The sequence below is a fragment of the Chiloscyllium plagiosum genome, chromosome 16 (genome assembly GCF_004010195.1).
Source record: "Chiloscyllium plagiosum isolate BGI_BamShark_2017 chromosome 16, ASM401019v2, whole genome shotgun sequence".
Classification (NCBI taxonomy): domain Eukaryota; kingdom Metazoa; phylum Chordata; class Chondrichthyes; order Orectolobiformes; family Hemiscylliidae; genus Chiloscyllium; species Chiloscyllium plagiosum.
The window spans coordinates 47,605,545-47,627,936 of NC_057725.1; the positions used below are offsets into that span (position 1 = coordinate 47,605,545).

The 22,392-nt window shown below is 38.5% G+C and overlaps 1 protein-coding gene across 4 annotated transcripts in view; it reads left to right on the forward strand.

Annotated features, from left to right (window-relative positions):
* The window catches only part of syt7a (synaptotagmin VIIa), a 671,470-nt gene that overhangs the window by 42,743 nt on the left and 606,335 nt on the right, over positions 1-22,392 (forward strand). The window lies entirely within an intron of this gene.

A 22,392-nucleotide genomic window follows, 5' to 3' on the forward strand; every position in this document is an offset into this window, starting at 1 on the left:
TTCCAGCTCGGCGAACAGAACCACAACAATGTTCTAGTGACCTGAGTTCAAATCCCACCATGGCAGATGGTGGAATTTGAATTCAATTTTAAAAATCTGGTTGGAAGAATCTAATCATTTAATTAATCCATTGCCGATTGTCAGGGAAACAAAACATGTTTCACAAATGTTCTTTAGGAAAGGAAACTGCCATCCTTATCTGTGACTCCAGATCCACAGCAATGTGGTTGCCTTTTAATTGCCCTCTGAGTAGCTAAGGATGTGTAATAAATGCTGGCCTAGCCAGTGAAACCCTTATCCCATGAATAAAATAATGCTGTGATCACTTTGAATGATAGAGCAGCTTCAGTTTCTACGGAATACCGAATAATACCAGAAGTAAATGGACTAATATGCCTAGTATTCAAACATAAGCTGCAACTCCTCTTGCCCAAGGTCATGAAATACCTGGGTTTTTTTTGCAAGATGCACTTGTGTATTCATCACCTTACCAATATTTAACAATTATGGCTGACTGATTACTGAAGCTTTGTGTTTTCATTACCTAATAGCAAAGACATCAAGAAATTAAATGAAGCGTATGTTGACAGATTGCTCTGTTGACTAGTGTCTCAGGCAAAAATAATTTATCTTGCATAATTGCTATTGTTTCTTTTGGATTGAATAATGTCTGCTACAGTTACTACTTAAAAATAGGTGATAAGTTATTCTTGACAATGGCCATTGATCTTGTATGCTGAAACTGGAAGGCTCATTCAAATAACACGAGAGAAACCAGTTTGAAGAAAAATGCAGTTGTAATGATCTTGGATGCATGGGTTAAAACAAAACTGTATATCTTTGGGTCATGCACTATCGCAACAGTTTTCATAATCTCACTACTTGCTGCTATTAACTAAGATAATTAAATTAGATAAATGTGAGGTGCTGCATTTTGGGAAGCACTTAATAGGCAGGATACACTTAATGGTAAGGTCCTGGGTAGTGTTGCTGAACAAAGAGATCTCGGAGTGCAGGTTTATAGCTTCTTGAAAGGAGAATGGCAGGTAGCTAGGATAGTGAAGAAGGCGTTTGGTATACTTCCCATTATTGGTTAAAGCATTGAGTACAGGACATTGGTTAGGCCACTTTTGGACAATTGCATGCAATTCTGGTCTCCTTCCTATCAGAAGGATGTTGTGAAACTTGAAATGGTTAGGAAAGATTGACAAAGGTGTTGCCAGGATTGGAGAATTTGTGCCATTGGGACAGGCTGAACAGGCCGGTGCTGTTTTCCCTGGAGCATTGGAGGCTGGGGGGGTGACCCTATAGAGATTTATAAAATCATGAAGGGCATGGATAGGATAAATAGACAGTGTCTTTTCCCTGGGGTGGGAGAGTCCAGAATTACAAGGCACACATTTAGGGTGAGAGGTTAAGATATAAAAGAGACCTAAGGGACAACGTTTTCACGCAGAGGGTGGTATGTGTACGGAATGAACTGCCAGACGAAGTGGTGGAGGCTAGTACATTTGCAACATTTAAAAGGCATCTGGATGGGTATATGAACAGGATGGGTTTGGAGGGATATGGGCCAGGTGCTGGCAGGTGGGACTAGACTGGGTTGGGATATCTGGTTGGCATGGACAAGTTGGACTGAAGCGTCTGTTTCAGTGCTGTACATCTCTATGACTATGGTACTGAGTCTTGTTGAGTAGAAGATCTGAGGTTGGATATCAAGACTATAGATTAACTGTTGCTCACTAGGTAAGCTTTTTGACATAGTACAGTTGACCTCAGTATCTTTAGGCTACAAAAGAAATAGTATATTCAGAACTTGCAGATATTTTGCTGTGTACAGTAAGCATTCCACACAAATGGGTTCTTTCATTGCGGACCTTTTATCCTGAACTGAACTCAAGATTACAAATGTATAAATGGGTTGTTTGCAAAAATATTGTCTCATAAACCTCTGTGAACACGTCATACAGTTACGTTCAATGAGCAGTAACATGGTCAGTACTTCCACACCTAAAACATTCAGCATTTGCACAGCAAGAAATCATAAATTCCCAACCAGGAATAATCAAGGTGTAAAATGAATAATGAATAAACTTAATGCTTATTTCATCAATTTCTTAGTAGCAGTGATATACCAGAAAAAGGGCATCCAATTGTGTTCTGCTAATGTAAACAATTCATGAAGAATTTATTAAATTAACAAAAACCTTGCAGCAGAGGTTACAGGCCTAAGTGTTCTCCTGTGGGTGACATCATTAGAGAATATTATGCCAAGAACCAACAAAATACGCTGGAAGTACTTAGACAGAACCTGCTTGGAGAAACAGAGTTAAAGTTTCAGGCCAGGAATACCTTTCATGAGAACTGAAGAAAGCTAGAATTATAATGACTTTTGAGACATTGGTAGGTATGAGGGAGCAGAATGAAGTAAAGGGAAAGATGATGATGGTGTGAAGGGCAGGAAAAATTAAATGACAAAATATTTCATGATGCAAACGCCAAAGAGAGTGGTAATAAATATAATAAAAGAAACAGAGGATTTGACAACATTGGTCATGGATGGCTACATAATACCACCAGAATGCATCATGAAGAGATAAAGGAGTTGGATTAAACAGACCCAACAAATAAAAACCACAAAACATGATGAAGGCAGAGGTTATGATCTAAAATTATTGAACTTTTTCAGCTCCACAAGGCTATAGTATTGAGTCGAAAGATAAAGTACTATAGCTTAACTTTAATTTATTTCCATTGTTTTTTTGGAACTTCCCAATGGAAGCATTTTCTTTCTCTCTCTATGTGTGTGTGTCTCTCTCTCTCTGTCTCCCCCTCTCTCACTGTCTCCCCCTCTCCTCTTTTATGTCACCTCATGATTTTGAATACCTCTATCAAATTTTCTTACGACCTCTGTAAATTGGAGAAGTTGAGACTGTGTCCTCCTATCTATTTAATTAAAGCTTCTCATCACTGGAACTATTCTTGTGAATAGCTGCTTTCATAGTGTCCTGGCATCACCAATAATTTGTGAACATATATCCCCAGCTTCTTCTGCTCCTGAAGTTTCTTTAGAAATAAAATTTCCAAGGTGGTAATGTTAAGATGACTAGATATTGCAACTGGACTGATGGTCTGCAATTGCTGGTTATTTTGTTATAGTATAGACATAATGGCTGTGCCTTTCTGAAATCTTCCCTTTTGGAATTTGTCTATCTCCCTTGATATGCATCCCAGGATCCAGTCAGTTTTTCTTCTTGCTACGACACTGTGCCATTGGTTTCTTTTGAGATCTTTGACTGCACTCTCAACATCTATTTCATGGGTGTTGTAATCTAAAGCCACTTAATTATACATGCTGTAAACTGTTGCTTTTAATCAGTTACTGGTGGGACAAGGTGAATCCATAGAATCCCTACAGTGTGGAAACAGGCCCAACAAATCCACACCAACCCTCTGAAGAGTAACCTATCCAGACCCATTCCCCATACCCTATATTTACCCCTGATTAATGCACTTCATCTATAGATCCCTGAACGCAATGGGCAATTTAGCACAGCCAATTCACCTAACCTGCACATCTTTGGACTGTGGGAGGAAACCAGAGCACCCGGAGGAAACCAACACAGACACAGGGAGAATGTGCAAACTCCACACAGACAGTTGCTCAAGGTTGGAACCAAACCTAGGTCCCTGGCACTATCAGGCAGCAGTGTTAACCACTGAACCACTGTGCTGCCAGGGGACTGGCATTTTTAAGCTTCAAGTACTCTCTCCTGCGCAGAGAGAGAGAGAGAGAGAAAGGGAGACAATAATCCTTTCTGGAGGTCGTAGGCTTTCGGCAACATTATTCACTCCTACAGACTGTCCAGAAGCCAGCCATCTAGATACTGACAGATGGCCTTCGACATCTACAGCTGGTCACAACTCCAACAAAGAATAAGCTACTTGTTGCTGGCTGAATCTCACTTTTTACACATGCCTGGTTCCAGCCTGCTAGCTTACCTCCTCCATTGTTTAAATAAAACAGGAGGGTAAACATCACTTACGATGAGTTTTAATAACTTGCTTTTCAAAAGAAAGAAACAATGTCTTTTGCAATCCTTGGTTTCAAACAGTCCTTTTTCCAATTTCAGTATACACTCAAAAATACTAGAAAAATAACAAGATAAGTCCTTACAGAATGGATCAGCTGGATCTATTAGCAATGTGCTGTAGCAAAAATTGTTCACAAGATCTGGTGGTTCCGTAAGCAGTCACAATCCCTACTGTTCTAGGTTAGCATCAGTACTGAGAAGGAGACACAAGGTTGGTTAATTGATAACCAAAGGCGTATAGTTCTGTGTTTAGGAAGGGAATGAAAGTCAATAAGGGAGGTTGGGTAAAGAATGAAAGTCAGATGACAATGAAGAGGACAAAAGAAAACAGGGAAATGAGCAGAAATTAGCAAAAGAATTTGGTATTAATGAAAGAGAATGTGGAAACTATTGGAGACTTTAGGTTTGGAAATATTAGTGTGTAAAGGGAGAGTAAGTGATAGTGACGGGGAGGGAATGTGATGCTTTAAACTTCTCAGGCAAGAAACGTAGGTGGGAGGGGCTGGTCGTATGAGCATTGACTGTGGCATTGAACAGAGTGATCGGAGTTAGATTTGTAGGAGAGTTGGGTGGAGAGGTAAAGGAAGTGCTTCTTTAGATTTTGTAACTTCTCTCTGGAAATTCATTCTTAGCTTCTTCTCCAGCAGTAAAGTATCTGTCTGATGAGTGTAACTTGGATTCACTGTAAATTACAATCTTATAGTCTACAATTCAAATAAATTTGGTATTTTCCCCCCATTCTCTGTTTTGTATGTGGTGCCACTTTAAAGAAGCCTATCTTGTATCTTAAGGATAACACACATTCTTACAAGTAATATTGTCTGGTCCAAAAGATTAGCTTGTAATTTTAACTAATCAAACCTTATCTGCTCACTTCCCTTATTATTCCTGCAATTGATAGACAGTCAATTTTCCAATTGACAGGAAACTCTCCCAATGAAATGCACTGCAGCAATACCATGGAACACAATGCTATCATCAGGAATCATCTGAACTGCACTGATTTGTGACAAATCTCCTGTGACACTGCTTTGGCTGTTGTATAGGGTTATTTCAAATTAATTGAAATCTCCTCTGCAGTTGGTTGGTATCTGTCATGGAATTGCTCTGTTCAATGAATTTAATAAAATGTGGCTGAAGTGTGGTTATTTGGATCAAAAGCAACTTTTTTGAGATGAAGGGAAAAGCACTCATAATCCCAAGATTTGCTACAAAGCAGTATTTAAGTCATCTATCGAATGGTGGCTTTCTTTTTCTGCACCTTACAGGATATTACATGGCAATTGTTAATGGAGAGGATGACTTTGATGCCCAGCTGCCAATACCATTGAATGGGAGAGGCCAATCTTTTCCTGTCATTTACACGTGCATTTATGTGATAGAAACATTCCCCCAATGTCAACTCATTTTGACATAAAAGTATAATTGAATTTACGTTTTTCACGCTTTAAAAATAGAAGCAGTTCAAATAATTGAATGTAATTTAATACTGACCTTATTCTTTTTGGTTACAAATCTTGTTCCCAATATTTCCCTTTTTTTTAATGCTACTTAGTTTTACGTTTTTCAGCAACTTTGGAAATATATGAAATGTGGTCAGATGTGATTTTATTTCCTTCAACATCTAATTACTTTTTAAAAATGGAATAAAATTATGTACTTTCACCTCTGTATTAGAGGAAGCCAATCATAATTAATGTAAAGAGAACACGTTTAAGTGGTTTTGTGATCTTCGATGACTGAGTCCAAAATAATGGATTAAAATGAGATTATGTTTTGATGTGAGGTTTGCCTCCAGCAGGATATGTTACTTGATGTGGTAATGTTTGTTATCTCTGGTAACATAAGAAACTAGAAGATAATGAAGAGTCCAACAGACATTTAGTACAGTTTGTGTGCACAAGCACATGTACACATAAAATTGCACACCTGTTAAGCTATTCAATTATATCTCAACAGTTTACTTTCAACAGTGCATCATGCTTCAGCTGGTCTAAATTAAAATGGAGTCAGAGTCTTTTATACCCTCCAACTGTATGTTCTGAGACACTGATGATATCATGAGCTTATCTGTTAAAGATATACTGATCGACTGACTGATAATGACGTAAGCCACAACTAATGATCATAAAGGTATGGCTTACCAACTCTGAACCATGATCAACACCACCACCTGCGTTATATTGCAGAGAGTGAAAAAAGGTCTTTGCGCAAAACGTGAAGAATGTTGATATAACATAGTTAGTTACCTCACTAATATAGATAAGGGTCCAAGTTCACTTGTCTAAATGATTCTCACTCTGTGGTAAAATTTTAAAAAAATTTACAGCTCTCGAGTTAACAGTAAACACTTTTACCATATCTGTTTTTCTCCGTCTCCTTGTTTAACCCTCTCTCTCTAAGAGTTATGGTTTTATTTGTTCTCCTTTCCAACTTTGCAATGTGTAACCATTGCAAGTAAATAGAAGAATTTTTATTTTGCATTGTATGTTGACTCAAATCATTGTCACCACTCCTCTTTCACATTTTAAAAAAAACTGTCCCCTTTGGTGCAGTGAAGTTCTTCATTGCTGTAAATCAGCCATAGTATTATATGTAACCTATGCCATCACAGTGCATTTTTGTTAAGCATTCCTGCTGCCTTTCAACGCTGGTTCTTTTTTTCCCCACACTTTCAAATTGATTTTCTATTTTTTTCTTGCATTTTCACACACACAACAGTAAACATTATTCTGTCACTAAATCTTTGGTGGCTGAGCCCTCTCATTTACCTTTTCTTTCCGTGAGACATGTTGAACCAGAGCTAAGCATGTATGAGCACTTCAGTGGTGATATTGTCTCTGAATCTCACAGAAATAGCATGTTCTGATAAAATCCTGAATTTTCTTCCCCTATACATAGTGACAGACATCTTTTAGAATATGGATGCTTTCCACCCCACTTCTGTCTGTATTCGCACTGAGTAACAGTTAAATGATTATTAATTTAATATATGGTGTTCAGAATTGTGTGTTTGTATGCTTAAATGTTGATGAAGGTAATGGAGAGATTGAGCAGCAATTGCTGGATCAAGTACCTTTTTTTAATGAAACAAAATATGCACATCACTGACAATTGATTTAACTTTATTCAAATGTTATGCACCACTTGCAGTTATTATTATTTTTGTCATCAATATAATGTAATATATTAACGCTCATTACTAATTGGAGGGAATATATTGCTTGAACTAACAAGTTACATTTGGTGGTCCTTTTATGATCCAAGGATATCTCAAAATGTTTTGCAATTAATGAAATATTTTTGAAACGTAACAAAAACAGAAATTGCTGGAAAACCTCAGCAGGTCTGGCAGAGAGAAATCTGAGTTAATGTTCCAGTGACCCTTCCTCAGTACAATTTTTGAAATGTATTTATTATCCCAATCTAAGGAAAGCCAGCAATCATTTAATGTACAGCAAGGTCTCGCAAAGAAAATGGCCCAAATAATCTAAATGAATTATCATAGCTGAGGGGTAAATATTGTCCAAAATACAATCCTTTTCAGTTACGTCATGGACTTTCTTTATATGCACGTGGAAGGGCTGATATCACTCGAATATTTCATTCAAAGAATAGCACTTGTGACAGGATATCACTCTTCAATATTGCAGTTAAATATCATCTCAGTCATGTGTGTAAGAACTGGAATATGCTTTGGACCCAGGAGCCTCTGAGTCAGATGAGAGTTTACACTGATCTGGTTTTCAATAATAAAACTAATGGGACCTCTGAATAGCTATTGTCATTCTAATTTGACATTTGTTTGTGACTGGTCAAAATATTAAAACTGGTATGAACGGAAGGTCCATTTGTTCTTTTTAACAGAGTATCTGATTTTAATTACAGGAGTGTGATTAAACTTCATTAGACACCATCCAAAGTAAAGGTATTTGTTTTCATATGTGCATTGACAATATGCATCTCTATTTTTCTTGATTTGTTCACTTTCAAAATCATAATGTTTATCCAATTCAATCCAGTACTTGATATTCAGAATTACTTTTAAATTTAAGAAGATGGAAGTTATTATTTTCAGTCCTTACCCCAAACTCTGTTCCTGAACTACTGACTCCCTTTTCCTTCCTGGTGGAAATCTGAGATTGATCCTGAATAAGCTTCTGATCTCATATTTATACAAACAAGCAGTATCTATCCCTCTGTTCACCTCACTTGCATGTGTCTATTAAGATGTATCTTCCTCCTCTTGCCTTGAACCTGTGCCCTCTTGTAGTTGACCTTTCCACACTGGGAAAAAGTTTCTGACTATCCACTATGTTTGCCTATCATAATTTTGTAGACCTCTGTCAGGTTGTCACCCAGCCCCCATCTTTCCAGTGAAAATAATGTGAGTTTATCCAATCTCTCCTCATAGCTAACACCCTTTAAACCAGACAAGGTCCTGGAAAACCTTCTCCAAAACATCTTTGGTAGTGTGGCAACCAGAACTGCATGCAATATTCCAAATATGGTCTAACTAAAATTTTGCACAGCTGTAACATAACATGCCAAATTTATAGTCAATACTCCAGCCAGTGAAGGCAAGTGCCTCTTGACTACCTTATCCACCTGTGTTGCCATTTTCAGGGATCAGCAAACCTGTATGCCTAGATCCCTCTCCATGTCAATGCTCCTAACAGGTCTGCCATTTAACAAAAGAACAAAAAAACAATTCAGCACCTTTGCCCCTCCACACCTCCGTCGTCGCATTTTGTCTTTCCATGTTAAAACTGTCTTTACTTACGCAATCTGTGTTCCTCTATTCCCTTCCTATTCATGTATTCGTCCAGGTGCTTCTTGAATGCTGCAATTGCATCTGCTTCCTCCACCACCTCTGTCAATGCATTGTAGGCACTCACTCTCAACCCTTTGTGTGAAAAACTTGACTTGCATATCTCTCTTAAACTCACCCGCCACCCCAGCACCTTGAACCAGTGTCCCCAGGTAATTGGCCCCTCCACCCTGGGAAAAAGCCTCATAATTTTTGCTCTATTAGTGCCATTTATTGTGTAATTTGCGCCTGAATTTGATTTTTCAAAATGCATCATCTTGCATTTGTGCAGATGAAACTCCATCTGCCATGTCCCTGCCCAAATCTGCAATCTATCGATATCTCACTGTAACCTTTGACAATCCACCTCACTATCACCAACTGTGCCAATCTTATTGTCATCTGCAAATATACTAATCAGATCACTTACATGTTCCTTCAGATCATTTATATATGTTACAAACAACAAAAGTCCCAGCACTGATCTCTTCAGAACACCACTGGTTACTGATCTCCATTCCAAAAAGCAACTTCCACTGTTATTCTGTCTTCTATGACCAAGCCATATATGACCAAGTCAGTTCACCATATACTACAACTAAGATTCCCTATTTCCACTTACGTAACATCATTTGATTTTGCCAATCTTTTACATTGCTGAAATCTTCGTGGCATGCATTCGTTACCTGTAGACTTGATTATTCTAATGTACTGCGAGTGAGTTTCATAAATTTTACTCGTGATAAACTTATAATACAAACCTCAGCCATCCACTTCTTGCAATAAGTCCCTTTCCTTACCATTCATTTGTTTGCTGACTAACACTGGCTTCCAGTTAAGCATTACCTTGATAAGAAAATTCTTGTCTTGGTTTTCATGCCCTTCCCAATCTGTGTAATCTTCTTCAGATTCACTACCCTCTGAGCTATTATATGTACAGATCATTAATCATGGGCCTGAATCTTGTGATCTGGTTTGGAATCCATACCTCTGACTCAGGTCAGACTAAAGGTACTCATATACCTATAGGGGAAAGTTCCAGCTGACCTTCCAAAGAGAAGCCTTCTCAACCAAAACATCACAATTTAGTCCATTAAATCTCATAGGCAGCAGTGAAGTGACACTGAAACCACTGCCCCTTTTTAAAGCAAGTGCTACAAAATTCAATGGTTTGGATCCTAATGCCACTTTCTGAGAGAGGGCAAGAGTGTAAGTTGGGTGAGCAGTAGGGTGGCAGGTTGATGAAGGATACATGTGCCAGGTGGATACTGCCAGGGCAGCTGGTGAGTACGGTTTAGATATGTTGGCAGCTGTGAGATTTAGGGCAGATTAGGTATTGATGTTTGTCAGAATGGATTCAGTTGGGCCCAGGATTTGTGATGGTTAGGTGTGCAGTGGAGAGTATTCTGTAGGGGTTAGGGGGGTAGTAGTTGGGTGAGAAGAGGAGGGTAGTGTCATGTTATACATGGAGGCTGGTGGTTGGTGTCATTTGTGAGTTGAAGGATAACTTTTATAGTTGGCCAGGTTTTTAGCACAGTTTATTCCTCTAACATTTTTTTTCATGGCTAACTGTTTAACTTGGTCAGAACTCTCGAAAGTCCCTACCTCTGAGTCGGAGTTGGGGACTTTATTGAAGGTTTCAAATACAACTTTCTGGGCAACTACTACAGAGTCATCTGCACCAAGTTCTCCACATGTCCTCAACTTCCAACTCTTGTTTAAGTTGTTGCAAGGAGCATCTTCCCAGCAGAAGATCTGGGTCATGGCATTGTCGAGTTAAATTTCTATAACTTGACATTTCAATATTTAGCTTACAAGCAGTCACTCTGTTTTTATTTACTAAAATCCATGAAAGTAAATCCATGGTTGAACTTTTTAATCCTATATATCTGACCTTAATAATTCTTATTGGAAAGCTCCTTTTCAGTATTTACTTATTTAATGAAATTTATATCTTTAGTAAAGGTTTTCAAAACCCATCATCAGTGATTTGAATGGGGAATTTTCTTCTGCAGACTGTTGAAACAAAATCAGTAAAGCATTGATAGTTGTTTGAAAAGAAAATTAAGAGATATGAAGAGTAACCAGAAATGTGGGATTGGATTTTACTAAGGCAGGTAAATACAGATGCAGACTTGGAATTTGTGTGCTGATGAATGATTACAATAGTTATCGTTCTTTAGCAACAAATGCACTGCGACAAATAAATGAGTTAATATTTCATCCAAAGTGATAAATTGTAGATCAGTATGAATTCACCAAAATTGTCCCTTTGTGATAACTTACACTCTGAGTTTAAAGGAGCTTTGCAGGTTAAAACATCTGCATTATTCTTTTAATTAACTTCAAAACGCTAGCTATTTGTTGCATTACTTTCAATTAAATTGTGCCTCTTGTTCTGCCAGCTGTAATTTGAAATCCAATTTGTTTCATTATGAAGAAGCCTTGACTGTGGTGCCCTTGCAAATAGTTGTATCTTTTCCAACACTTATTTCCTCTACTTAATTCCATTTCTTTCAAGTTATGTGATTATTTTACTTCCTACATATTCAAAACAGCATCTGACTGTTTGGCTGGAATTGTAATTTGCAACATCTTTACAAATCCTGAGGTGCAGATCTGTTTCTGTATTGCTGGACCATAAAAATATCACAGCACCTTGATGTTTACAGATAGGTAGTGTACCTTTAAGGTTTTAGAATTTGGAGTTAGTGCCATTATTTAAAAACATTTAAGGTGCTGTTAACTAGAATGCTCAATGCTTTTGTTACATTTTTAGTATGTCTTCGAGCAGTGCTGATTGTAACTGATTATATTATCAAGCCCAATAGAGTATGTAGATCTGCATATTAATAGAATTTAGTATTTTAGTGGTGTGGCTCCTCTCTAGAACTGATTTTGATGTAAGATAGCAGTTAAAATAATAATTCCTGTTTCTTGAATGGTGATTAACCTACTGCACCAACTATTAAATTTACTGCCACATTCATTGATTGCATGGTTTCTGGAGATAAAGGAATAGCCAAATAGTGAACAAAAACAGAAATTGCTGCAAAAGCTCAGCATGTCTGGTAGCTTCTGTGGAGAGAAATCAGAGATAACATTTAGGTCCAGTGACCCTTCTTTAGAAAGTTCGGAGGAAGGGTCACTGGACCCGAAATGTTAACTCCAATTTCTCTCCACTGATGCTGCCGGACCATCTGAGCTTTTCCAGCAATTTCTGTTTTTTGTTTCCGATTTACAGCATCTGCAGTTCTTTCAGTTTTTAACACACGGATAATGTTTGGTGGAACAAAAGCTATAATGTTACCACTAGGGATCCTTGCCCACGGACAATATGTATTGAAAATGGAGGCAAATTGATTTTCTTTGCCATGCTGTGACTGATCTGAACATTGTCACGAGGAGCATGTTCCAGATTTTGATATATGGTCTTGGAAGATATGAAGCATGGAAAGTCAGATACTTTAATTCTGAACTGTGACATTTGTATGGGTAGTTATTTTTGAATATATTCACAATCATGATCATTGCATGTATTGTTAGAAACTTTCAGTTTGAATTGAATAAAACCCATGGAAGCCATGAACATTTGTTTTTAATTTCTGGAAGATTAAATAGATATTTTGTGTATTTGACAAAATATTTTTCTTTCACAAGACAGATGGGAGAGTCTGGGTGTCAAAACTGAGAGCAATTTTGGAGTAAATTACAGAATTCCCGCATCCTATGTAGTATAGGGTGTAGGTTTGCTCGCTGAGCTGTAGGTTTGATATCCAGGCATTTCATTACCTGGCTAGGTAACATCATCAGTGGCGACCACCAAGTGAAGAGAAGGTAGTGTCTCCTGGTTTCTATTTATATCTTTCTCCTGGATGGGGTTCCTGGGGTTTGTGGTGATGTAATTTCCTGTTCGTTTTCTGAGGGGTTGATAGATGGTATCTAGATCTATGTGTTTGTTTATGGTGTTGTGGTTGGAGTGCCAGGCCTCTAGGAATTCTCTGGCATGTCTTTGCTTAGCCTGTCCCAGGATTGATGTGTTGTCCCAGTCAAAATGGTGGTTTTTTTTCATCCGTGTGTAGGGCTACGAGGGAGAGAGGGTGGTGTCTTTTTGTGTCTTTTGTCTTTGTCAGTGTGATTACTTTGAAGTGAATGTTTGTTCTTTTGTAGCTAGGTGCTTTGTTGAAGGTGAGCATATTTAGCCAGACTCATAGATGCCTTAAAATTGACAAATCAATGTGTAAGCAAGTTTTTCTTTAGTTCCACCTGATGTATTCTTTCGGAATTAACTTCTAATACAATGTTTTTGCAAACAAAACTTATACCAAGTCATATAGCTTTCCACTGATTACTAAGGAGAAATATTAATAATTGTAATGTGGATAGTGGATCTGCCACTGCTTGTTTGTGAATAAGACAGTTTGCAAAAGAACTAGCATGGTGTTGAGAAATGTTTACACTGCTGAGTTCTTATGATTTGGAATACGCTGCTTGCAAAGATGATAGAGGAAGTAATTTTCAATACAGAAATAGAGAAAAGCTTTGTAAACCAAGATTTGCAGGGTTAGGAAAAGAGTTGGAGAGGGTAATTTGGTAGAGAGGTCTTGCAAAGAGCTAGCACACGTGTTGGACAGGAATGACTTCCTTTGTGCAGCCGTTGACTACTATAGATTTAACAAAACCAAGTATATCTATAAAATCTGTTCACTCTTCCTTGAAATTTCACTTAGGACCTTTAAATGTTTTCATTATGTTGGTCACTGTTTGGAAGATTTGATTTGAACAATGGTCAATGGAAATGCATTGAGATTGATAGGATAGCTAAATTATATAATGAATTATAAGGACAATAAATATATCTGGAATGTGTCATACTTAACTTTCTATTAAGTAAATCACTTTTAAGCATTCAGTAATTTTAGCGATTTCCAGTGGACAGGCACATCTGTTGAACCCTCATGGAGTAACCGTAAATCACCTGGTCACAAGATTTTGTTCTATATTCATTTCACATCCAAAGTTCACATCAGAATTGTAGTGTGCTTGATTGTATTTTGGAGATTGTGAGATGCAAGGCAGTGTGCACTTAAAATTTGTTTTTGATTGGCCTGACAAGTCCACTCAAACCAAAAACAAATTAGAGTTGATTTGTGCAAGATGTAATTGTGCTGCACAGATGACTGTAAGCATTCTTCTGCTGGGCTGCAAACAAATCTGCTAATAATTTCAATTAAATAAACATGGCTGCCTTTGGGGCAAATATAATTTGTCATGGCTGTCAGAATGATCAAATCATTCAAGATTTTTTTTCCCCCGTGCTCAGAAATGTTTTAGCTTTAAACACAGTCTGTCTCACACAGGGAAATTTGTTATAAACATGCACTACAAGCATCCGATACAGTTGAATTTTGTTTGTCTATAGGAGTTACATTTACAAGAACTTTCCAATTTTGGTGGGAAGATGTTTGGAATGTTTAGCAGTTATTGCATATATTTATGTCAATCCATTTTGAAATTTTTTGATGACCTGGGGTCTTAATTATAGAAATGTCAAATGCACACAGCTGATGAGATAGACAAGTGCTGTGCTTATGTTCTCTGCCATGTACCTGCCTTTAAAATGTATTCCCTTTTGGAATAAGGGGTGAAGGGAAAACTGATGAGAAATTGCTACTTAAAAAATGCTTTTGGCATTCAATTTATTCATCAGTGGTCCCGTTTATTTTCAGTTATCCAATTTGAACCTTTCTTTCTCCTGCAAAAGGGTGGAACAGATGTGAATGTTCTTTGTGGTTTTCTGACCTTATCTCCTTCCCCAACACAACAGCCTACTCATTACTGTATTCCAAGAGAACTCATTTTTGAATGACTGTCTAATCAATTTTGCTAAGTGTGATCAATGTGGCCTAAAGTCCAGATATGATGCTCCAATGTGAATTGTCCTTCTACAACAGCTAGTTAAACCTATGCCTGTCATGTTGCATTCTTAAGATGCAATGTAGGAGCTGATTAGGCAAAACCTTCAATATCACGCTGGTAGTTTGACATATTTAACTTGGAGTAGCAAGTGAAGAACTGTGTAAAATTCCTTTTGATAACACTGAAGAATTAATTTCAGTTACCATGTCTGGCCCATTCTAATAATGCAAAAGGGCGTTTGAGTAATATTCCTGTATGAAAATTGTCAGTTCTGTTTAGGAGTCCTTGTTGCAAGAAACTTATTAGTTTATGCTTTATGCCTATCTATAGAGCTTTGTGCTGTGGCTTTGCTCCATGAACTAAACCTAAATGGTTTAGTAGAACATACTCTCCATGTGCAAGGCAGTTCATTTATGTTTAATGTGGCTGATAGAATGGAAATTAATGAAATTCCTGTCATGTTGGTAAAATGTAGAAGCTAGTACAGGTCACTGCAACATGATGTAACATATCAGAGTGAAAATTTGAAAGATCCAGTTGGTTACGTTTGTTTTATATGATATGGTGGCACCAATGGCTTGGCTTTGAATCCTGCAGATTTTAAGAGGGAGATGAAGAATTCTCTTGTCTCAAAAGCTTTGAGCAAGAATAATGCCTGGTGAAGCCCAAGAGAAAAATTGGTTATTACCAGAAATTTTATGACATGTTGATTTCAGTATAGGGAAAAGAAAAAGTATGTGATTGCTTATATGCAGCTTCTCAAAAACACAATTTGCAAAGGAGCAGGAACTTACAAATCAGAAAACTTCTAATCTGGTTAGGGACAATTAAGTTTATTTTTAAAGTAGACTAAGTATGAGATCCAGGGAACTTACTAAGCGAATCAAGCCGTGGGATTTCACAATTTTGAACAAACAGCAATTAACTTTACTGAACAAAATTAGAATGGTAATAGAATCTATTGCACGTCTACAGTTAATTTCTAATGCCAGAATTAACCCAATCAGTAACGCTAACCTGTCATTGAATAGTCACATCTCAAATAGCAACTGTGATCAAAATTCTCAGCAATTCCTCAATATATGGGTTATTAAAACTCATTAAGCTTCGAAAGAGATTTGCAATTATTCACAGTTGCATCAACAAATACTGTTTGATACCCTTTTGGCTCCGATTGTCTCAGCTAACTTGAGTATTAATGCTAGCAGGTATTGTAAGAGTTCTTCATAGTTTTCCCAACACAGAACCAGCAAACTTCTCACTTTCCCAGCTCCCCAGGACTTGTTTTGAATCCTGGCTCCAATACAAAGCTGCCTACTTATTCATAGAACCTCTAATAACACAAAACCATCCAAATGCTGAGTCTGCTACACAGAATCTATGCAGTTCACGTGCCTTCCCAGCAGTACAGCTAACTGTCACATCCCTGAAATGAGGTTTACCCTTGTTTCTCTCTATCTCTTTCTCCAGCTGTTTGTAACCTTTGAGCTCCTCTTCTAATAAGCCCTGATGGCAGAATTGAATGTTGTCACCTAGGATCTATTGGAACTGTCTGTTCCATATGTGTTACTAGTCCTAGATGGGTGATTTGCTCTGTAATAGATCTAGATACCATCTATCAACCCCTCAGAAAACGAATAGGAAATTACATCACCACAAACCCCAGGAATCCCATCCAGGAGAAAGATATAAATAGGAAGCAGGAGACAACAGCTTCGCTTCACTTGGTGGTCGCCACTGATGATGTTACCTAGCCAGGTAATGAAACGTCTGGATATCAAACCTACATCTCAGCGAGCAAACCTACACCCTAAACCTCAACCTAAGCTACAAACCTTCACAAACCTTGCAAAACCCTATGTAGTCATTTTTAACAAATGAAGCTGGTCTTTTTTTAAGTTAATTTTATAATGCAGTTAAAGACACCAATCATTCACATTATCGAGAAAACGTGGCGACTGATTGTCAGTTTAAAATACTGCCAGAAGGAACTGCTGCTCTCTGTTAATTCTAGAAATCCAGCTTGAATTCTTGCTATGTCCTGAACATGTGCTCAGGTTCATGTATGAGCCTTTAACCTTCAACTTTCAAACCCAAGACAAGAATGTTCCTAATTTAGCTGTTGCAGCATTGATTGGAAAACACCTTTGGTAGGTGACCTGAATCAACAGTTATTCACAGTGAGAGGTAAAAATGTATCTGACTTGTGGTTGCACTCTGACCTCCTAAGTCAGCAGGTGATGGGTTCAGACAACTACAGAAACTTGAGCACACTACCTAAGTTGACACTTCTCCGGTTTAATGTTGAGCCCCTTTGACACTATTGGAGATGGTTTCCTGAATAAGGTCCTTAACACAGTTCTCTTTGATCTTTTGCAACCATGCCACTGTTCAAGATGTGAAAGATTCCATAGCACAGTATGAAGACGGGAAAGGATATGCTTCCTGATTATTCTTTTAAAGATCTGTAACAATACTTTTTTCCCTGGGTAATGAGAATGCACATTTAGAAACTACTATTTTAGAAAAGCTAAAATTTTCTAAATTGTTAAAAATGGAGTTACTCAAAACCCTAACATTTTTTCATTATTGTTTGCCATGAGCATGGTGGGTAATTAACCTAGGTTCACAACACTGTTGTGATTTCTATGTAGATGTCATTTGTAAAGATTGGAACAGAATGGTTTGGAAGAAAGTAGCATATCACTAATAAAAGCTTCCAGATTTTGGTTTTTAACTGTACATCTGTGGATGTAAGGAGTTTCCATTAGTTTTCTTCTGATATCAATATGTCATTTGATTGAGTATGGACTTGAGAAATCCTAGCAAAAATTGGAGTAAACTGGGATCGGGGCATCAGACCTAACACCTGTTAAAATATTCACTCGTGGTACCTGGGCATCGCTGGCTAGCCAGCATTTATTCCCCATTCGTAGTTGACTTTGAGAATGTGGTGGTAAGCTGCCTTTTTGAATCAGTGGAGCCTACACAGAGGAAGACGGTTGTGCTTGTTGAAGGTCAATAATCTCTGTCCCAGGACATTGCTTTAGGAGTTCTTCACAGTAATGTCCTAGGTCCCAAACACCTTCAGATATGTCTTCAGCGACCTTCCCTCCATCATAAGGCCAGAAGTGGGGATGTTCATTTATGATTGCAATCTGCTGAGCTCTTTTCACCGCAACCCAGTTTCTATAACAGTCCGTATCCAAATATTCAAGACTTGAACAACATCTAGGCTTGAGCTAAGAAGTGGAAAATAACATTCACATAACGTAAGTGACAGATAATGGCCATTTCCAACAAGAGTATCCAGTTATCTCACTATGACACAATGACATTACCATTTCTGAATTGCCTAATATCAATAAAGTGGGATTTCCCATCATCGTGAAACTGAACTTTGATTACCTGTATAAATACTGTGGCCACAACAGCAAGACAAAGATTATGAATTCTGGAGAAAAAAAAAACTAGTCATATAACTCCTCAAAGGCTGTGCACCATCTGCAAGGCACAAGTCAGGTATGTGATGGAATACCCCCACTTGCTTGGATGAATGCAACTCTCACAATGCCTCAAGAAGCTCAAAGCATCCAGGACAAAACAACCCACTTGATTGACATCTCATCCACCACATACAACTCACTGAGGCACAGACGCAGCTGTGTGTAACATTGTCATGGACCAGACAAGACCAGACCCCCTGAAAGTATATTATGGAAATAGCCTAGATCCGAAATGATATTTTTTTTAAAGGCAAGTGTACGGCAGTGTGTTCCAAATATGGTTTGCTTGGTCCACAACTAAGCCTTAATCAAAACACACTTTAGTCTTACAACATAAAATATGACAAAGAAGAAGAATTGGCTGAACTTTACCCTGTTGAGATACTTAACAAGATAGTATATTACTTAACCACTAATCATCAACTGTTCCAATATAGGCAGCATCCCATAAACACACTCTTAGCAAAGGCAATTCAATAACACAGTTATTGTTTCTTTTGGTGAGAACAATCTGCCCCTCTTGATTTTTAAGAGAAAGTCTCTCTCTGTTCAAGACTTCACTCTATCTGCAGAGAATTCAAGCATTCAGCTGTGGTGGCCAGCAAAAACTATAAACTAATGGAAAGCAAAGCTAAAGTCTTGTGTGACCATGAGCCTGACCATGCCCATTCATGATTTTGTGTATTTTTTAAAAAACACACTCATAAAGAAGTCAAAGCTGTTTATCAACTGCCTGTCTGAAGAAACATTTTGACACCACTGTGACAACACCCTCTGCAAAAGAACTGGGACAGACCACATCTCTCAAAGTTATAGTATCATCACCCCATCTGCAAAATGTGCGGATGCAACATCTCTCAGGCTCTTTGTACAGTGCCATCCAAACCTGTGGACTTCTAACCCTTCAAGGAGGCACATGGGAACAGCACCACCTTTCAAGATCTCTTCTTTGCCTTCCTCCCCCAGGCCACACATAGTCCTGACTTGGAAATGTATCACCATTCCTTTGTTGCCACTAGGTCAAAAATGTGGATCTCCTATCCTCAGAGTATTGTTAATGTAACTATCTCCAATAGACTTGCAGCAGTTTGTATCCCCTCAAAATATATTAAGAAGATGGCCTAGACCCTAACGTTTTCTTATTTTTACAGGCAAGTGTAAGGCGTTCTGGATGCAGTTTGATTTGTCAAACTACCAGGCTTGAAGCAAAACACACCTTATTCTTATATTACAGTTAAAATACAGACAAAATAAAAGTAGAAGAATTAGCTTAACTGTGACTTTATTGAAATACTTAACAAAATAATATATATGTTAACTACTACTGATTAGCTATTCCAAAATACTAACATCCCATAAACACAGCCCTGGCAAAGCCAATTCTGAAAAATTGATTGTCTCTCAGGCAATGTTTCTCTAGTCAAGAAGGAAAGAACATTAAGAGAAAATTCTGGCAGAGGGAGGGAGAGAGAGAGAGAGAGAAGTCAAGTGTTATGCTGTAGCAGGAAGGAATGTAAAGCAGCTTCCAAACCCCAACAGCTAAAGAAAGCTAAACTAAAATCCTGGTTCTGTGGGAGCTTGACACACCCATTCATGCTGACTCTGATGTTCCAATGTTTGACAAAATAAATCTCCAAGGCATCTCAAGCTTATACTTCATTTGTTCGGTACAGACCACTCATCTCCTCTGTCTCAATGTCTCTTCTGTTTTTTGTTGAAAAGGGACAAAATACATCTCTTAAAGCCATAGTATCATGACACATTCAAACAGGCAGCTCACCAGGAATTCAACAGCATTTAGTCATAGAGTCATAGAGATGTACAGCATGGAAACAGACCCTTCTATCCAACCCATCCATGCTGACCAGATATCCCAACCCAATCTAGTCCCATCTGCCAGCACCCGGCCCATATACCACCAAACCCTTCCTATTCATATACCCATCCAAATGGCTCTTAAAAGTTGCAATTGTACCAACCTTCACCACTTCCTCTGGCAGCTCATTCCATACATGTACCACCCTCTGCAAGAAACCGTTGTCCCTTAGGTCTCTTTTATGTCTTTCCCCTCTCACCCTAAACCTATGCCTCTAGTTCTGGACTCCCCGACCCCAGGGAAAAGACTTTGTCTATTTATCCTCTCCATGACCCTCAAAATTTTGTAAACCTCTATAGGGTCACCCCTCAGCCTCCAACACTCCAGGGAAAACAGCCCCAGCCTGTTCAACCTCTTTCTATAGCTCAAATCCTCCAACCCTGGCAACATCCTTGTAAATCTTTTTTGAACCCTTTCAAGTTTCACAACATCTTTCCAATAGGAAGGAGACCAGAATTGTATGCAATATTCTAACAGTGGCCTAACCAATGTCCTGTACAGCCGCAACATGACCTCCCAAATGTTGTACTCAATACGCTGACCAAAAAAGGAAAGCCGACTAAACGCCTTCTTCACTATCCTATCTACCTGCGACTCCACTTTCAAGGAGCTATGAACCTGTACTCCAAGGTCTCTTTGTTCAGCAACACTCCCTAGGGTGTTACCATTGAGTGAATAAGTCCTGCTAAGATTTGCTTTCCCAAAATGCAGTACCTCGCATTTATCTGAATTAAACTCCATCTGCCATTTCTCATCCCATTGGCCCAGCTGGTCCAGACCTGTTGTAATCTGAGGTAACCCTCTTCGCTGTCCACTACATCTCCAATTTTGGTGTCATCTGCAAACTTACTAACTGTACCTCTTATGCTCGCATCCATATCATTTATGTAAATGACAAAAAGTAGAGGACCCAGCACCGATCCATGTCGCACTCCACTGGTCACAGGCCTCCAGTCTGAAAAACAACCCTCCACCACACCCTCTGTCTTCTACCTTTGAGCCAGTTCTGTATCCAAATGGCTAGTTCTCCCTGTATTCCATGAGATCTAACCTTGCTTATCAGTCTCCCATGGGGAACCTTGTCGAACGCCTTACTGAAGTCCATATAGATCACATCTACTGCTCTGCTCTCGTCAATCTCCTTTATTACTTCTTCAAAAAACTCAATCAAGTTTGTGAGACATGATTTCCCAGGCACAAAGTCATGTTGACTATCCCGAATCAGTCCTTGCCTTTCCAAATACATGTACATCCTGTCCCTCAGGATTCCCTCCAACAACTTGCCCACCGCCGAGGTCAGGCTCACCAGTCTATAGTTCCCTGGCTTGTCTTTACTGCCCTTCTTAAACAGTGGCACCACATTTACCAACCTCCAGTTTTCCGGCACCTCACCTGTGACTATTGATGATACAAATCTCTCAGCAAGAGGCCCAGCAATCACTTCTTTAGCTTCCCACAGAGTTTTCGGGTACATCTGATCAGGTCCTGGGGATTTATCCACTTTTAACCGTTTCAAGACATCCAGCACTTCCTCCTCTGTAATCTGGACATTTTGCAAGATATCACAATCTATTTCCATACAGTCTATATCTTCCATATCCTTTTCCACAGTAAATACTGATGCAAAATATTCATTTAGTATCTCCCCCATTTTCTGTGGCTCCACACAAAGGCCGCCTTGCTGATCTTTGAGGGGCCCTATTCTCTCCCTAGTTACCGTTTTATCCTTAATATATTTGTAAAAACCTTTTGGATTCTCCATAATTCTATTTGCCCAAGCTACCTCATGTTCCCTTTTTGCCCTCCTGATTTCCCTCTTAAGTATACTCCTACTTCCTTTATATTCTTCTAAGGATTCACTCGATCTATCCTGTCTATACTTGACATATGCTTCCTTCTTTTTCTTAATCAAACCCTCAATTTCTTTAGTCATCCAGCATTCCCTATACCTACCAGCCTTCCCTTTCACCCTGACAGGAATATACTTTCTCTGGATTCTTGTTATCTCATTTCTGAAGGCTTCCCATTTTCCAGCCATCCCTTTACCTGCGAACATCTGCCTCCAATCAGCTTTTGAAAGTTCTTGCCTAAAACCGTCAAAATTGCCCTTTCTCCAATTTAGAACTTCAACTTTTAGATCTGGTCTATCCTTTTCCATCACTATTTTAAAACGAATAGAATTATGGT